This window comes from Eleutherodactylus coqui, chromosome 2 (genome assembly GCF_035609145.1).
Source record: "Eleutherodactylus coqui strain aEleCoq1 chromosome 2, aEleCoq1.hap1, whole genome shotgun sequence".
In the NCBI taxonomy this organism is placed as follows: Eukaryota; Metazoa; Chordata; class Amphibia; order Anura; family Eleutherodactylidae; genus Eleutherodactylus; species Eleutherodactylus coqui.
Genome location: NC_089838.1, coordinates 307,481,251 through 307,490,842, shown reverse-complemented (window position 1 = coordinate 307,490,842; position 9,592 = coordinate 307,481,251). Strand labels below are relative to the sequence as shown.

Sequence of the window (9,592 nt, the reverse complement as noted above, 5' to 3'; positions counted from 1 at the left end):
CTAAGCTTGTGCCTGCATTCAAAGGCCTGCACCTTTCTTGCAGAATTAAGCGGCTTAGTTTGCAGATGCTCTTGGCAGCCAAAAATGCTGCGCTAACGAGGCCACTTGCAAGTGGTTGTTGATGCCATCCATGCTTAAAAATGAGTTTTCAAATCATGAAACTGATTTTTTTTCTACTTATTACTGAAAAAGGGTCTCAGCGGTTCCCATATGGTCTAGCGGTTAGGATTCCTGGTTCTCACCCAGGCGGCCCGGGTTCGACTCCCGGTATGGGAATGAGCATTTTCCTAAGCTTGCAACTACATCGAAAGACCCTCTGAATTAAGATAGCGCTCAAAAAGTTCATAAAAGTATCATTCAGGCTTGCCGTCTACAAGAGCACCTTTGCTTTTTCATCAAGAATGCCGTGACCCGGATTCGAACCGGGGTTGCTGCGGCCACAACGCAGAGTACTAACCACTATACGATCACGGCGACATTCACGAGCCAGGTAGGAGTCGAACCTACAATCTTCTGATCCGTAGTCAGACGCGTTATCCATTGCGCCACTGGCCCTGTGTGAGAGGTTGCCACTAATCATGCTCCCCATTTTGGACTTTTGCTACGCTCGCAGCCATATTCAAATACCTCAACACGGTTGCTTTTAGCCCCTAGCCAAAACCCTTCTGCCTTGTTTGCTACCTTTCCATATTATCCAGTATCGTTTCGGTATTGAATGGCAAAGAGCAGTGCCTATCCAGTTAAGGCGGAGGGAAAAAACAAGGATAGATCCATGCCCCGTGTGAGGATCGAACTCACGACCTTCAGATTATGAGACTGACGCGCTACCTACTGCGCTAACGAGGCATCTTGCATGTGATTGGTTGTTGCCGTCCAGAGATAAGATGGAATTCTGTAAGCACAAAACTTCTTTTTTTTTTTTTTTTTTTTTTTTTTTTTTTTTTTTAATATGTACATGTATATATCTACATATATTGGAAAGTTTAAAGCAAGCTGTGAAAGCAACTTTTCTCATATGGTCTAGCGGTTAGGATTCCTGGTTTTCACCCAGGCGGCCCGGGTTCGACTCCCGGTATGGGAATGAGTGTTTTGCTAAGCTTGTGCCTGCATTCAAAGGCCTGCACCTTTCTTGCAGAATTAAGCGGCTTAGTTTGCAGATGCTCTTGGCAGCCAAAAATGCTGCGCTAACGAGGCCACTTGCAAGTGGTTGTTGATGCCATCCATGCTTAAAAATGAGTTTTCAAATCATGAAACTGATTTTTTTTCTACTTATTACTGAAAAAGGGTCTCAGCGGTTCCCATATGGTCTAGCGGTTAGGATTCCTGGTTCTCACCCAGGCGGCCCGGGTTCGACTCCCGGTATGGGAATGAGCATTTTCCTAAGCTTGCAACTACATCGAAAGACCCTCTGAATTAAGATAGCGCTCAAAAAGTTCATAAAAGTATCATTCAGGCTTGCCGTCTACAAGAGGACCTTTGCTTTTTCATCAAGAATGCCGTGACCCGGATTCGAACCGGGGTTGCTGCGGCCACAACGCAGAGTACTAACCACTATACGATCACGGCGACATTCACGAGCCAGGTAGGAGTCGAACCTACAATCTTCTGAGCCGTAGTCAGACGCGTTATCCATTGCGCCACTGGCCCTGTGTGAGAGGTTGCCACTAATCATGCTCCCCATTTTGGACTTTTGCTACGCTCGCAGCCATATTCAAAGACCTCAACACGGTTGCTTTTAGCCCCTAGCCAAAACCCTTCTGCCTTGTTTGCTACCTTTCCATATTATCCAGTATCGTTTCGGTATTGAATGGCAAAGAGCAGTGCCTATCCAGTTAAGGCGGAGGGAAAAAACAAGGATAGATCCATGCCCCGTGTGAGGATCGAACTCACGACCTTCAGATTATGAGACTGACGCGCTACCTACTGCGCTAACGAGGCATCTTGCATGTGATTGGTTGTTGCCGTCCAGAGATAAGATGGAATTCTGTAAGCACAAAACTTCTTTTTTTTTTTTTTTTTTTTTTTTTTTAATATGTACATGTATATATCTACATATATTGGAAAGTTTAAAGCAAGCTGTGAAAGCAACTTTTCTCATATGGTCTAGCGGTTAGGATTCCTGGTTTTCACCCAGGCGGCCCGGGTTCGACTCCCGGTATGGGAATGAGTGTTTTGCTAAGCTTGTGCCTGCATTCAAAGGCCTGCACCTTTCTTGCAGAATTAAGCGGCTTAGTTTGCAGATGCTCTTGGCAGCCAAAAATGCTGCGCTAACGAGGCCACTTGCAAGTGGTTGTTGATGCCATCCATGCTTAAAAATGAGTTTTCAAATCATGAAACTGATTTTTTTTCTACTTATTACTGAAAAAGGGTCTCAGCGGTTCCCATATGGTCTAGCGGTTAGGATTCCAGGTTCTCACCCAGGCGGCCCGGGTTCGACTCCCGGTATGGGAATGAGCATTTTCCTAAGCTTGCAACTACATCGAAAGACCCTCTGAATTAAGATAGCGCTCAAAAAGTTCATAAAAGTATCATTCAGGCTTGCCGTCTACAAGAGCACCTTTGCTTTTTCATCAAGAATGCCGTGACCCGGATTCGAACCGGGGTTGCTGCGGCCACAACGCAGAGTACTAACCACTATACGATCACGGCGACATTCACGAGCCAGGTAGGAGTCGAACCTACAATCTTCTGATCCGTAGTCAGACGCGTTATCCATTGCGCCACTGGCCCTGTGTGAGAGGTTGCCACTAATCATGCTCCCCATTTTGGACTTTTGCTACGCTCGCAGCCATATTCAAAGACCTCAACACGGTTGCTTTTAGCCCCTAGCCAAAACCCTTCTGCCTTGTTTGCTACCTTTCCATATTATCCAGTATCGTTTCGGTATTGAATGGCAAAGAGCAGTGCCTATCCAGTTAAGGCGGAGGGAAAAAACAAGGATAGATCCATGCCCCGTGTGAGGATCGAACTCACGACCTTCAGATTATGAGACTGACGCGCTACCTACTGCGCTAACGAGGCATCTTGCATGTGATTGGTTGTTGCCGTCCAGAGATAAGATGGAATTCTGTAAGCACAAAACTTCTTTTTTTTTTTTTTTTTTTTTTTTTAATATGTACATGTATATATCTACATATATTGGAAAGTTTAAAGCAAGCTGTGAAAGCAACTTTTCTCATATGGTCTAGCGGTTAGGATTCCTGGTTTTCACCCAGGCGGCCCGGGTTCGACTCCCGGTATGGGAATGAGTGTTTTGCTAAGCTTGTGCCTGCATTCAAAGGCCTGCACCTTTCTTGCAGAATTAAGCGGCTTAGTTTGCAGATGCTCTTGGCAGCCAAAAATGCTGCGCTAACGAGGCCACTTGCAAGTGGTTGTTGATGCCATCCATGCTTAAAAATGAGTTTTCAAATCATGAAACTGATTTTTTTTCTACTTATTACTGAAAAAGGGTCTCAGCGGTTCCCATATGGTCTAGCGGTTAGGATTCCAGGTTCTCACCCAGGCGGCCCGGGTTCGACTCCCGGTATGGGAATGAGCATTTTCCTAAGCTTGCAACTACATCGAAAGACCCTCTGAATTAAGATAGCGCTCAAAAAGTTCATAAAAGTATCATTCAGGCTTGCCGTCTACAAGAGCACCTTTGCTTTTTCATCAAGAATGCCGTGACCCGGATTCGAACCGGGGTTGCTGCGGCCACAACGCAGAGTACTAACCACTATACGATCACGGCGACATTCACGAGCCAGGTAGGAGTCGAACCTACAATCTTCTGATCCGTAGTCAGACGCGTTATCCATTGCGCCACTGGCCCTGTGTGAGAGGTTGCCACTAATCATGCTCCCCATTTTGGACTTTTGCTACGCTCGCAGCCATATTCAAATACCTCAACACGGTTGCTTTTAGCCCCTAGCCAAAACCCTTCTGCCTTGTTTGCTACCTTTCCATATTATCCAGTATCGTTTCGGTATTGAATGGCAAAGAGCAGTGCCTATCCAGTTAAGGCGGAGGGAAAAAACAAGGATAGATCCATGCCCCGTGTGAGGATCGAACTCACGACCTTCAGATTATGAGACTGACGCGCTACCTACTGCGCTAACGAGGCATCTTGCATGTGATTGGTTGTTGCCGTCTAGAGATAAGATGGAATTCTGTAAGCACAAAACTTTTTTTTTTTTTTTTTTTTTTTTTTTTTTTTAATATGTACATGTATATATCTACATATATTGGAAAGTTTAAAGCAAGCTGTGAAAGCAACTTTTCTCATATGGTCTAGCGGTTAGGATTCCTGGTTTTCACCCAGGCGGCCCGGGTTCGACTCCCGGTATGGGAATGAGTGTTTTGCTAAGCTTGTGCCTGCATTCAAAGGCCTGCACCTTTCTTGCAGAATTAAGCGGCTTAGTTTGCAGATGCTCTTGGCAGCCAAAAATGCTGCGCTAACGAGGCCACTTGCAAGTGGTTGTTGATGCCATCCATGCTTAAAAATGAGTTTTCAAATCATGAAACTGATTTTTTTTCTACTTATTACTGAAAAAGGGTCTCAGCGGTTCCCATATGGTCTAGCGGTTAGGATTCCTGGTTCTCACCCAGGCGGCCCGGGTTCGACTCCCGGTATGGGAATGAGCATTTTCCTAAGCTTGCAACTACATCGAAAGACCCTCTGAATTAAGATAGCGCTCAAAAAGTTCATAAAAGTATCATTCAGGCTTGCCGTCTACAAGAGCACCTTTGCTTTTTCATCAAGAATGCCGTGACCCGGATTCGAACCGGGGTTGCTGCGGCCACAACGCAGAGTACTAACCACTATACGATCACGGCGACATTCACGAGCCAGGTAGGAGTCGAACCTACAATCTTCTGATCCGTAGTCAGACGCGTTATCCATTGCGCCACTGGCCCTGTGTGAGAGGTTGCCACTAATCATGCTCCCCATTTTGGACTTTTGCTACGCTCGCAGCCATATTCAAATACCTCAACACGGTTGCTTTTAGCCCCTAGCCAAAACCCTTCTGCCTTGTTTGCTACCTTTCCATATTATCCAGTATCGTTTCGGTATTGAATGGCAAAGAGCAGTGCCTATCCAGTTAAGGCGGAGGGAAAAAACAAGGATAGATCCATGCCCCGTGTGAGGATCGAACTCACGACCTTCAGATTATGAGACTGACGCGCTACCTACTGCGCTAACGAGGCATCTTGCATGTGATTGGTTGTTGCCGTCCAGAGATAAGATGGAATTCTGTAAGCACAAAACTTCTTTTTTTTTTTTTTTTTTTTTTTTTTTAATATGTACATGTATATATCTACATATATTGGAAAGTTTAAAGCAAGCTGTGAAAGCAACTTTTCTCATATGGTCTAGCGGTTAGGATTCCTGGTTTTCACCCAGGCGGCCCGGGTTCGACTCCCGGTATGGGAATGAGTGTTTTGCTAAGCTTGTGCCTGCATTCAAAGGCCTGCACCTTTCTTGCAGAATTAAGCGGCTTAGTTTGCAGATGCTCTTGGCAGCCAAAAATGCTGCGCTAACGAGGCCACTTGCAAGTGGTTGTTGATGCCATCCATGCTTAAAAATGAGTTTTCAAATCATGAAACTGATTTTTTTTCTACTTATTACTGAAAAAGGGTCTCAGCGGTTCCCATATGGTCTAGCGGTTAGGATTCCTGGTTCTCACCCAGGCGGCCCGGGTTCGACTCCCGGTATGGGAATGAGCATTTTCCTAAGCTTGCAACTACATCGAAAGACCCTCTGAATTAAGATAGCGCTCAAAAAGTTCATAAAAGTATCATTCAGGCTTGCCGTCTACAAGAGGACCTTTGCTTTTTCATCAAGAATGCCGTGACCCGGATTCGAACCGGGGTTGCTGCGGCCACAACGCAGAGTACTAACCACTATACGATCACGGCGACATTCACGAGCCAGGTAGGAGTCGAACCTACAATCTTCTGAGCCGTAGTCAGACGCGTTATCCATTGCGCCACTGGCCCTGTGTGAGAGGTTGCCACTAATCATGCTCCCCATTTTGGACTTTTGCTACGCTCGCAGCCATATTCAAAGACCTCAACACGGTTGCTTTTAGCCCCTAGCCAAAACCCTTCTGCCTTGTTTGCTACCTTTCCATATTATCCAGTATCGTTTCGGTATTGAATGGCAAAGAGCAGTGCCTATCCAGTTAAGGCGGAGGGAAAAAACAAGGATAGATCCATGCCCCGTGTGAGGATCGAACTCACGACCTTCAGATTATGAGACTGACGCGCTACCTACTGCGCTAACGAGGCATCTTGCATGTGATTGGTTGTTGCCGTCCAGAGATAAGATGGAATTCTGTAAGCACAAAACTTCTTTTTTTTTTTTTTTTTTTTTTTTTTAATATGTACATGTATATATCTACATATATTGGAAAGTTTAAAGCAAGCTGTGAAAGCAACTTTTCTCATATGGTCTAGCGGTTAGGATTCCTGGTTTTCACCCAGGCGGCCCGGGTTCGACTCCCGGTATGGGAATGAGTGTTTTGCTAAGCTTGTGCCTGCATTCAAAGGCCTGCACCTTTCTTGCAGAATTAAGCGGCTTAGTTTGCAGATGCTCTTGGCAGCCAAAAATGCTGCGCTAACGAGGCCACTTGCAAGTGGTTGTTGATGCCATCCATGCTTAAAAATGAGTTTTCAAATCATGAAACTGATTTTTTTTCTACTTATTACTGAAAAAGGGTCTCAGCGGTTCCCATATGGTCTAGCGGTTAGGATTCCAGGTTCTCACCCAGGCGGCCCGGGTTCGACTCCCGGTATGGGAATGAGCATTTTCCTAAGCTTGCAACTACATCGAAAGACCCTCTGAATTAAGATAGCGCTCAAAAAGTTCATAAAAGTATCATTCAGGCTTGCCGTCTACAAGAGCACCTTTGCTTTTTCATCAAGAATGCCGTGACCCGGATTCGAACCGGGGTTGCTGCGGCCACAACACAGAGTACTAACCACTATACGATCACGGCGACATTCACGAGCCAGGTAGGAGTCGAACCTACAATCTTCTGATCCGTAGTCAGACGCGTTATCCATTGCGCCACTGGCCCTGTGTGAGAGGTTGCCACTAATCATGCTCCCCATTTTGGACTTTTGCTACGCTCGCAGCCATATTCAAATACCTCAACACGGTTGCTTTTAGCCCCTAGCCAAAACCCTTCTGCCTTGTTTGCTACCTTTCCATATTATCCAGTATCGTTTCGGTATTGAATGGCAAAGAGCAGTGCCTATCCAGTTAAGGCGGAGGGAAAAAACAAGGATAGATCCATGCCCCGTGTGAGGATCGAACTCACGACCTTCAGATTATGAGACTGACGCGCTACCTACTGCGCTAACGAGGCATCTTGCGTGTGATTGGTTGTTGCCGTCCAGAGATAAGATGGAATTCTGTAAGCACAAAACTTCTTTTTTTTTTTTTTTTTTTTTTTTTTTTTTTTTTTAATATGTACATGTATATATCTACATATATTGGAAAGTTTAAAGCAAGCTGTGAAAGCAACTTTTCTCATATGGTCTAGCGGTTAGGATTCCTGGTTTTCACCCAGGCGGCCCGGGTTCGACTCCCGGTATGGGAATGAGTGTTTTGCTAAGCTTGTGCCTGCATTCAAAGGCCTGCACCTTTCTTGCAGAATTAAGCGGCTTAGTTTGCAGATGCTCTTGGCAGCCAAAAATGCTGCGCTAACGAGGCCACTTGCAAGTGGTTGTTGATGCCATCCATGCTTAAAAATGAGTTTTCAAATCATGAAACTGATTTTTTTTCTACTTATTACTGAAAAAGGGTCTCAGCGGTTCCCATATGGTCTAGCGGTTAGGATTCCTGGTTCTCACCCAGGCGGCCCGGGTTCGATTCCCGGTATGGGAATGAGCATTTTCCTAAGCTTGCAACTACATCGAAAGACCCTCTGAATTAAGATAGCGCTCAAAAAGTTCATAAAAGTATCATTCAGGCTTGCCGTCTACAAGAGCACCTTTGCTTTTTCATCAAGAATGCCGTGACCCGGATTCGAACCGGGGTTGCTGCGGCCACAACGCAGAGTACTAACCACTATACGATCACGGCGACATTCACGAGCCAGGTAGGAGTCGAACCTACAATCTTCTGATCCGTAGTCAGACGCGTTATCCATTGCGCCACTGGCCCTGTGTGAGAGGTTGCCACTAATCATGCTCCCCATTTTGGACTTTTGCTACGCTCGCAGCCATATTCAAAGACCTCAACACGGTTGCTTTTAGCCCCTAGCCAAAACCCTTCTGCCTTGTTTGCTACCTTTCCATATTATCCAGTATCGTTTCGGTATTGAATGGCAAAGAGCAGTGCCTATCCAGTTAAGGCGGAGGGAAAAAACATGGATAGATCCATGCCCCGTGTGAGGATCGAACTCACGACCTTCAGATTATGAGACTGACGCGCTACCTACTGCGCTAACGAGGCATCTTGCGTGTGATTGGTTGTTGCCGTCCAGAGATAAGATGGAATTCTGTAAGCACAAAACCTCTTTTTTTTTTTTTTTTTTTTTTTTTTTTTTTTTTTTTAATATGTACATGTATATATCTACATATATTGGAAAGTTTAAAGCAAGCTGTGAAAGCAACTTTTCCCATATGGTCTAGCGGTTAGGATTCCTGGTTTTCACCCAGGCGGCCCGGGTTCGACTCCCGGTATGGGAATGAGTGTTTTGCTAAGCTTGTGCCTGCATTCAAAGGCCTGCACCTTTCTTGCAGAATTAAGCGGCTTAGTTTGCAGATGCTCTTGGCAGCCAAAAATGCTGCGCTAACGAGGCCACTTGCAAGTGGTTGTTGATGCCATCCATGCTTAAAAATGAGTTTTCAAATCATGAAACTGATTTTTTTTCTACTTATTACTGAAAAAGGGTCTCAGCGGTTCCCATATGGTCTAGCGGTTAGGATTCCTGGTTCTCACCCAGGCGGCCCGGGTTCGACTCCCGGTATGGGAATGAGCATTTTCCTAAGCTTGCAACTACATCGAAAGACCCTCTGAATTAAGATAGCGCTCAAAAAGTTCATAAAAGTATCATTCAGGCTTGCCGTCTACAAGAGCACCTTTGCTTTTTCATCAAGAATGCCGTGACCCGGATTCGAACCGGGGTTGCTGCGGCCACAACGCAGAGTACTAACCACTATACGATCACGGCGACATTCACGAGCCAGGTAGGAGTCGAACCTACAATCTTCTGATCCGTAGTCAGACGCGTTATCCATTGCGCCACTGGCCCTGTGTGAGAGGTTGCCACTAATCATGCTCCCCATTTTGGACTTTTGCTACGCTCGCAGCCATATTCAAATACCTCAACACGGTTGCTTTTAGCCCCTAGCCAAAACCCTTCTGCCTTGTTTGCTACCTTTCCATATTATCCAGTATCGTTTCGGTATTGAATGGCAAAGAGCAGTGCCTATCCAGTTAAGGCGGAGGGAAAAAACAAGGATAGATCCATGCCCCGTGTGAGGATCGAACTCACGACCTTCAGATTATGAGACTGACGCGCTACCTACTGCGCTAACGAGGCATCTTGCATGTGATTGGTTGTTGCCGTCCAGAGATAAGATGGAATTCTGTAAGCAC

General features: G+C 45.7%; 31 non-coding genes across 31 annotated transcripts; 7 read left to right on the top strand and 24 right to left on the bottom strand.

Moving 5' to 3' along the window:
• The first annotated feature begins 204 nt into the window (after positions 1 to 204).
• TRNAE-CUC (transfer RNA glutamic acid (anticodon CUC)) lies at positions 205 to 276 on the top strand. The gene has a single exon. It is a non-coding gene; the product is annotated as a tRNA-Glu (tRNA).
• Positions 277 to 402: 126 nt separating this feature from the next.
• TRNAH-GUG (transfer RNA histidin (anticodon GUG)) lies at positions 403 to 474 on the bottom strand. Its single transcript has one exon. It is a non-coding gene; the product is annotated as a tRNA-His (tRNA).
• An 8-nt stretch (positions 475 to 482) lies between these two features.
• TRNAR-ACG (transfer RNA arginine (anticodon ACG)) lies at positions 483 to 555 on the bottom strand. Its single transcript has one exon. It is a non-coding gene; the product is annotated as a tRNA-Arg (tRNA).
• A 218-nt stretch (positions 556 to 773) lies between these two features.
• Positions 774 to 846, bottom strand: TRNAM-CAU (transfer RNA methionine (anticodon CAU)). The gene has a single exon. It is a non-coding gene; the product is annotated as a tRNA-Met (tRNA).
• Positions 847 to 1,296: 450 nt separating this feature from the next.
• On the top strand, positions 1,297 to 1,368 carry TRNAE-CUC (transfer RNA glutamic acid (anticodon CUC)). The gene has a single exon. It is a non-coding gene; the product is annotated as a tRNA-Glu (tRNA).
• A 126-nt stretch (positions 1,369 to 1,494) lies between these two features.
• Positions 1,495 to 1,566, bottom strand: TRNAH-GUG (transfer RNA histidin (anticodon GUG)). Its single transcript has one exon. It is a non-coding gene; the product is annotated as a tRNA-His (tRNA).
• A 299-nt stretch (positions 1,567 to 1,865) lies between these two features.
• On the bottom strand, positions 1,866 to 1,938 carry TRNAM-CAU (transfer RNA methionine (anticodon CAU)). The gene has a single exon. It is a non-coding gene; the product is annotated as a tRNA-Met (tRNA).
• Positions 1,939 to 2,577: 639 nt separating this feature from the next.
• Positions 2,578 to 2,649, bottom strand: TRNAH-GUG (transfer RNA histidin (anticodon GUG)). Its single transcript has one exon. It is a non-coding gene; the product is annotated as a tRNA-His (tRNA).
• Positions 2,650 to 2,657: 8 nt separating this feature from the next.
• On the bottom strand, positions 2,658 to 2,730 carry TRNAR-ACG (transfer RNA arginine (anticodon ACG)). The gene has a single exon. It is a non-coding gene; the product is annotated as a tRNA-Arg (tRNA).
• Positions 2,731 to 2,948: 218 nt separating this feature from the next.
• TRNAM-CAU (transfer RNA methionine (anticodon CAU)) lies at positions 2,949 to 3,021 on the bottom strand. The gene has a single exon. It is a non-coding gene; the product is annotated as a tRNA-Met (tRNA).
• A 637-nt stretch (positions 3,022 to 3,658) lies between these two features.
• Positions 3,659 to 3,730, bottom strand: TRNAH-GUG (transfer RNA histidin (anticodon GUG)). The gene has a single exon. It is a non-coding gene; the product is annotated as a tRNA-His (tRNA).
• Positions 3,731 to 3,738: 8 nt separating this feature from the next.
• Positions 3,739 to 3,811, bottom strand: TRNAR-ACG (transfer RNA arginine (anticodon ACG)). Its single transcript has one exon. It is a non-coding gene; the product is annotated as a tRNA-Arg (tRNA).
• Positions 3,812 to 4,029: 218 nt separating this feature from the next.
• TRNAM-CAU (transfer RNA methionine (anticodon CAU)) lies at positions 4,030 to 4,102 on the bottom strand. The gene has a single exon. It is a non-coding gene; the product is annotated as a tRNA-Met (tRNA).
• Positions 4,103 to 4,545: 443 nt separating this feature from the next.
• Positions 4,546 to 4,617, top strand: TRNAE-CUC (transfer RNA glutamic acid (anticodon CUC)). The gene has a single exon. It is a non-coding gene; the product is annotated as a tRNA-Glu (tRNA).
• A 126-nt stretch (positions 4,618 to 4,743) lies between these two features.
• Positions 4,744 to 4,815, bottom strand: TRNAH-GUG (transfer RNA histidin (anticodon GUG)). Its single transcript has one exon. It is a non-coding gene; the product is annotated as a tRNA-His (tRNA).
• Positions 4,816 to 4,823: 8 nt separating this feature from the next.
• TRNAR-ACG (transfer RNA arginine (anticodon ACG)) lies at positions 4,824 to 4,896 on the bottom strand. Its single transcript has one exon. It is a non-coding gene; the product is annotated as a tRNA-Arg (tRNA).
• Positions 4,897 to 5,114: 218 nt separating this feature from the next.
• TRNAM-CAU (transfer RNA methionine (anticodon CAU)) lies at positions 5,115 to 5,187 on the bottom strand. The gene has a single exon. It is a non-coding gene; the product is annotated as a tRNA-Met (tRNA).
• Positions 5,188 to 5,628: 441 nt separating this feature from the next.
• On the top strand, positions 5,629 to 5,700 carry TRNAE-CUC (transfer RNA glutamic acid (anticodon CUC)). Its single transcript has one exon. It is a non-coding gene; the product is annotated as a tRNA-Glu (tRNA).
• A 126-nt stretch (positions 5,701 to 5,826) lies between these two features.
• On the bottom strand, positions 5,827 to 5,898 carry TRNAH-GUG (transfer RNA histidin (anticodon GUG)). The gene has a single exon. It is a non-coding gene; the product is annotated as a tRNA-His (tRNA).
• Positions 5,899 to 6,197: 299 nt separating this feature from the next.
• On the bottom strand, positions 6,198 to 6,270 carry TRNAM-CAU (transfer RNA methionine (anticodon CAU)). The gene has a single exon. It is a non-coding gene; the product is annotated as a tRNA-Met (tRNA).
• A 718-nt stretch (positions 6,271 to 6,988) lies between these two features.
• TRNAR-ACG (transfer RNA arginine (anticodon ACG)) lies at positions 6,989 to 7,061 on the bottom strand. Its single transcript has one exon. It is a non-coding gene; the product is annotated as a tRNA-Arg (tRNA).
• A 218-nt stretch (positions 7,062 to 7,279) lies between these two features.
• TRNAM-CAU (transfer RNA methionine (anticodon CAU)) lies at positions 7,280 to 7,352 on the bottom strand. The gene has a single exon. It is a non-coding gene; the product is annotated as a tRNA-Met (tRNA).
• A 449-nt stretch (positions 7,353 to 7,801) lies between these two features.
• Positions 7,802 to 7,873, top strand: TRNAE-CUC (transfer RNA glutamic acid (anticodon CUC)). The gene has a single exon. It is a non-coding gene; the product is annotated as a tRNA-Glu (tRNA).
• Positions 7,874 to 7,999: 126 nt separating this feature from the next.
• Positions 8,000 to 8,071, bottom strand: TRNAH-GUG (transfer RNA histidin (anticodon GUG)). The gene has a single exon. It is a non-coding gene; the product is annotated as a tRNA-His (tRNA).
• An 8-nt stretch (positions 8,072 to 8,079) lies between these two features.
• Positions 8,080 to 8,152, bottom strand: TRNAR-ACG (transfer RNA arginine (anticodon ACG)). Its single transcript has one exon. It is a non-coding gene; the product is annotated as a tRNA-Arg (tRNA).
• A 218-nt stretch (positions 8,153 to 8,370) lies between these two features.
• Positions 8,371 to 8,443, bottom strand: TRNAM-CAU (transfer RNA methionine (anticodon CAU)). The gene has a single exon. It is a non-coding gene; the product is annotated as a tRNA-Met (tRNA).
• Positions 8,444 to 8,607: 164 nt separating this feature from the next.
• On the top strand, positions 8,608 to 8,679 carry TRNAE-UUC (transfer RNA glutamic acid (anticodon UUC)). The gene has a single exon. It is a non-coding gene; the product is annotated as a tRNA-Glu (tRNA).
• A 215-nt stretch (positions 8,680 to 8,894) lies between these two features.
• Positions 8,895 to 8,966, top strand: TRNAE-CUC (transfer RNA glutamic acid (anticodon CUC)). The gene has a single exon. It is a non-coding gene; the product is annotated as a tRNA-Glu (tRNA).
• Positions 8,967 to 9,092: 126 nt separating this feature from the next.
• TRNAH-GUG (transfer RNA histidin (anticodon GUG)) lies at positions 9,093 to 9,164 on the bottom strand. Its single transcript has one exon. It is a non-coding gene; the product is annotated as a tRNA-His (tRNA).
• Positions 9,165 to 9,172: 8 nt separating this feature from the next.
• TRNAR-ACG (transfer RNA arginine (anticodon ACG)) lies at positions 9,173 to 9,245 on the bottom strand. Its single transcript has one exon. It is a non-coding gene; the product is annotated as a tRNA-Arg (tRNA).
• A 218-nt stretch (positions 9,246 to 9,463) lies between these two features.
• On the bottom strand, positions 9,464 to 9,536 carry TRNAM-CAU (transfer RNA methionine (anticodon CAU)). Its single transcript has one exon. It is a non-coding gene; the product is annotated as a tRNA-Met (tRNA).
• Between the last annotated feature and the right edge of the window lie 56 nt (positions 9,537 to 9,592).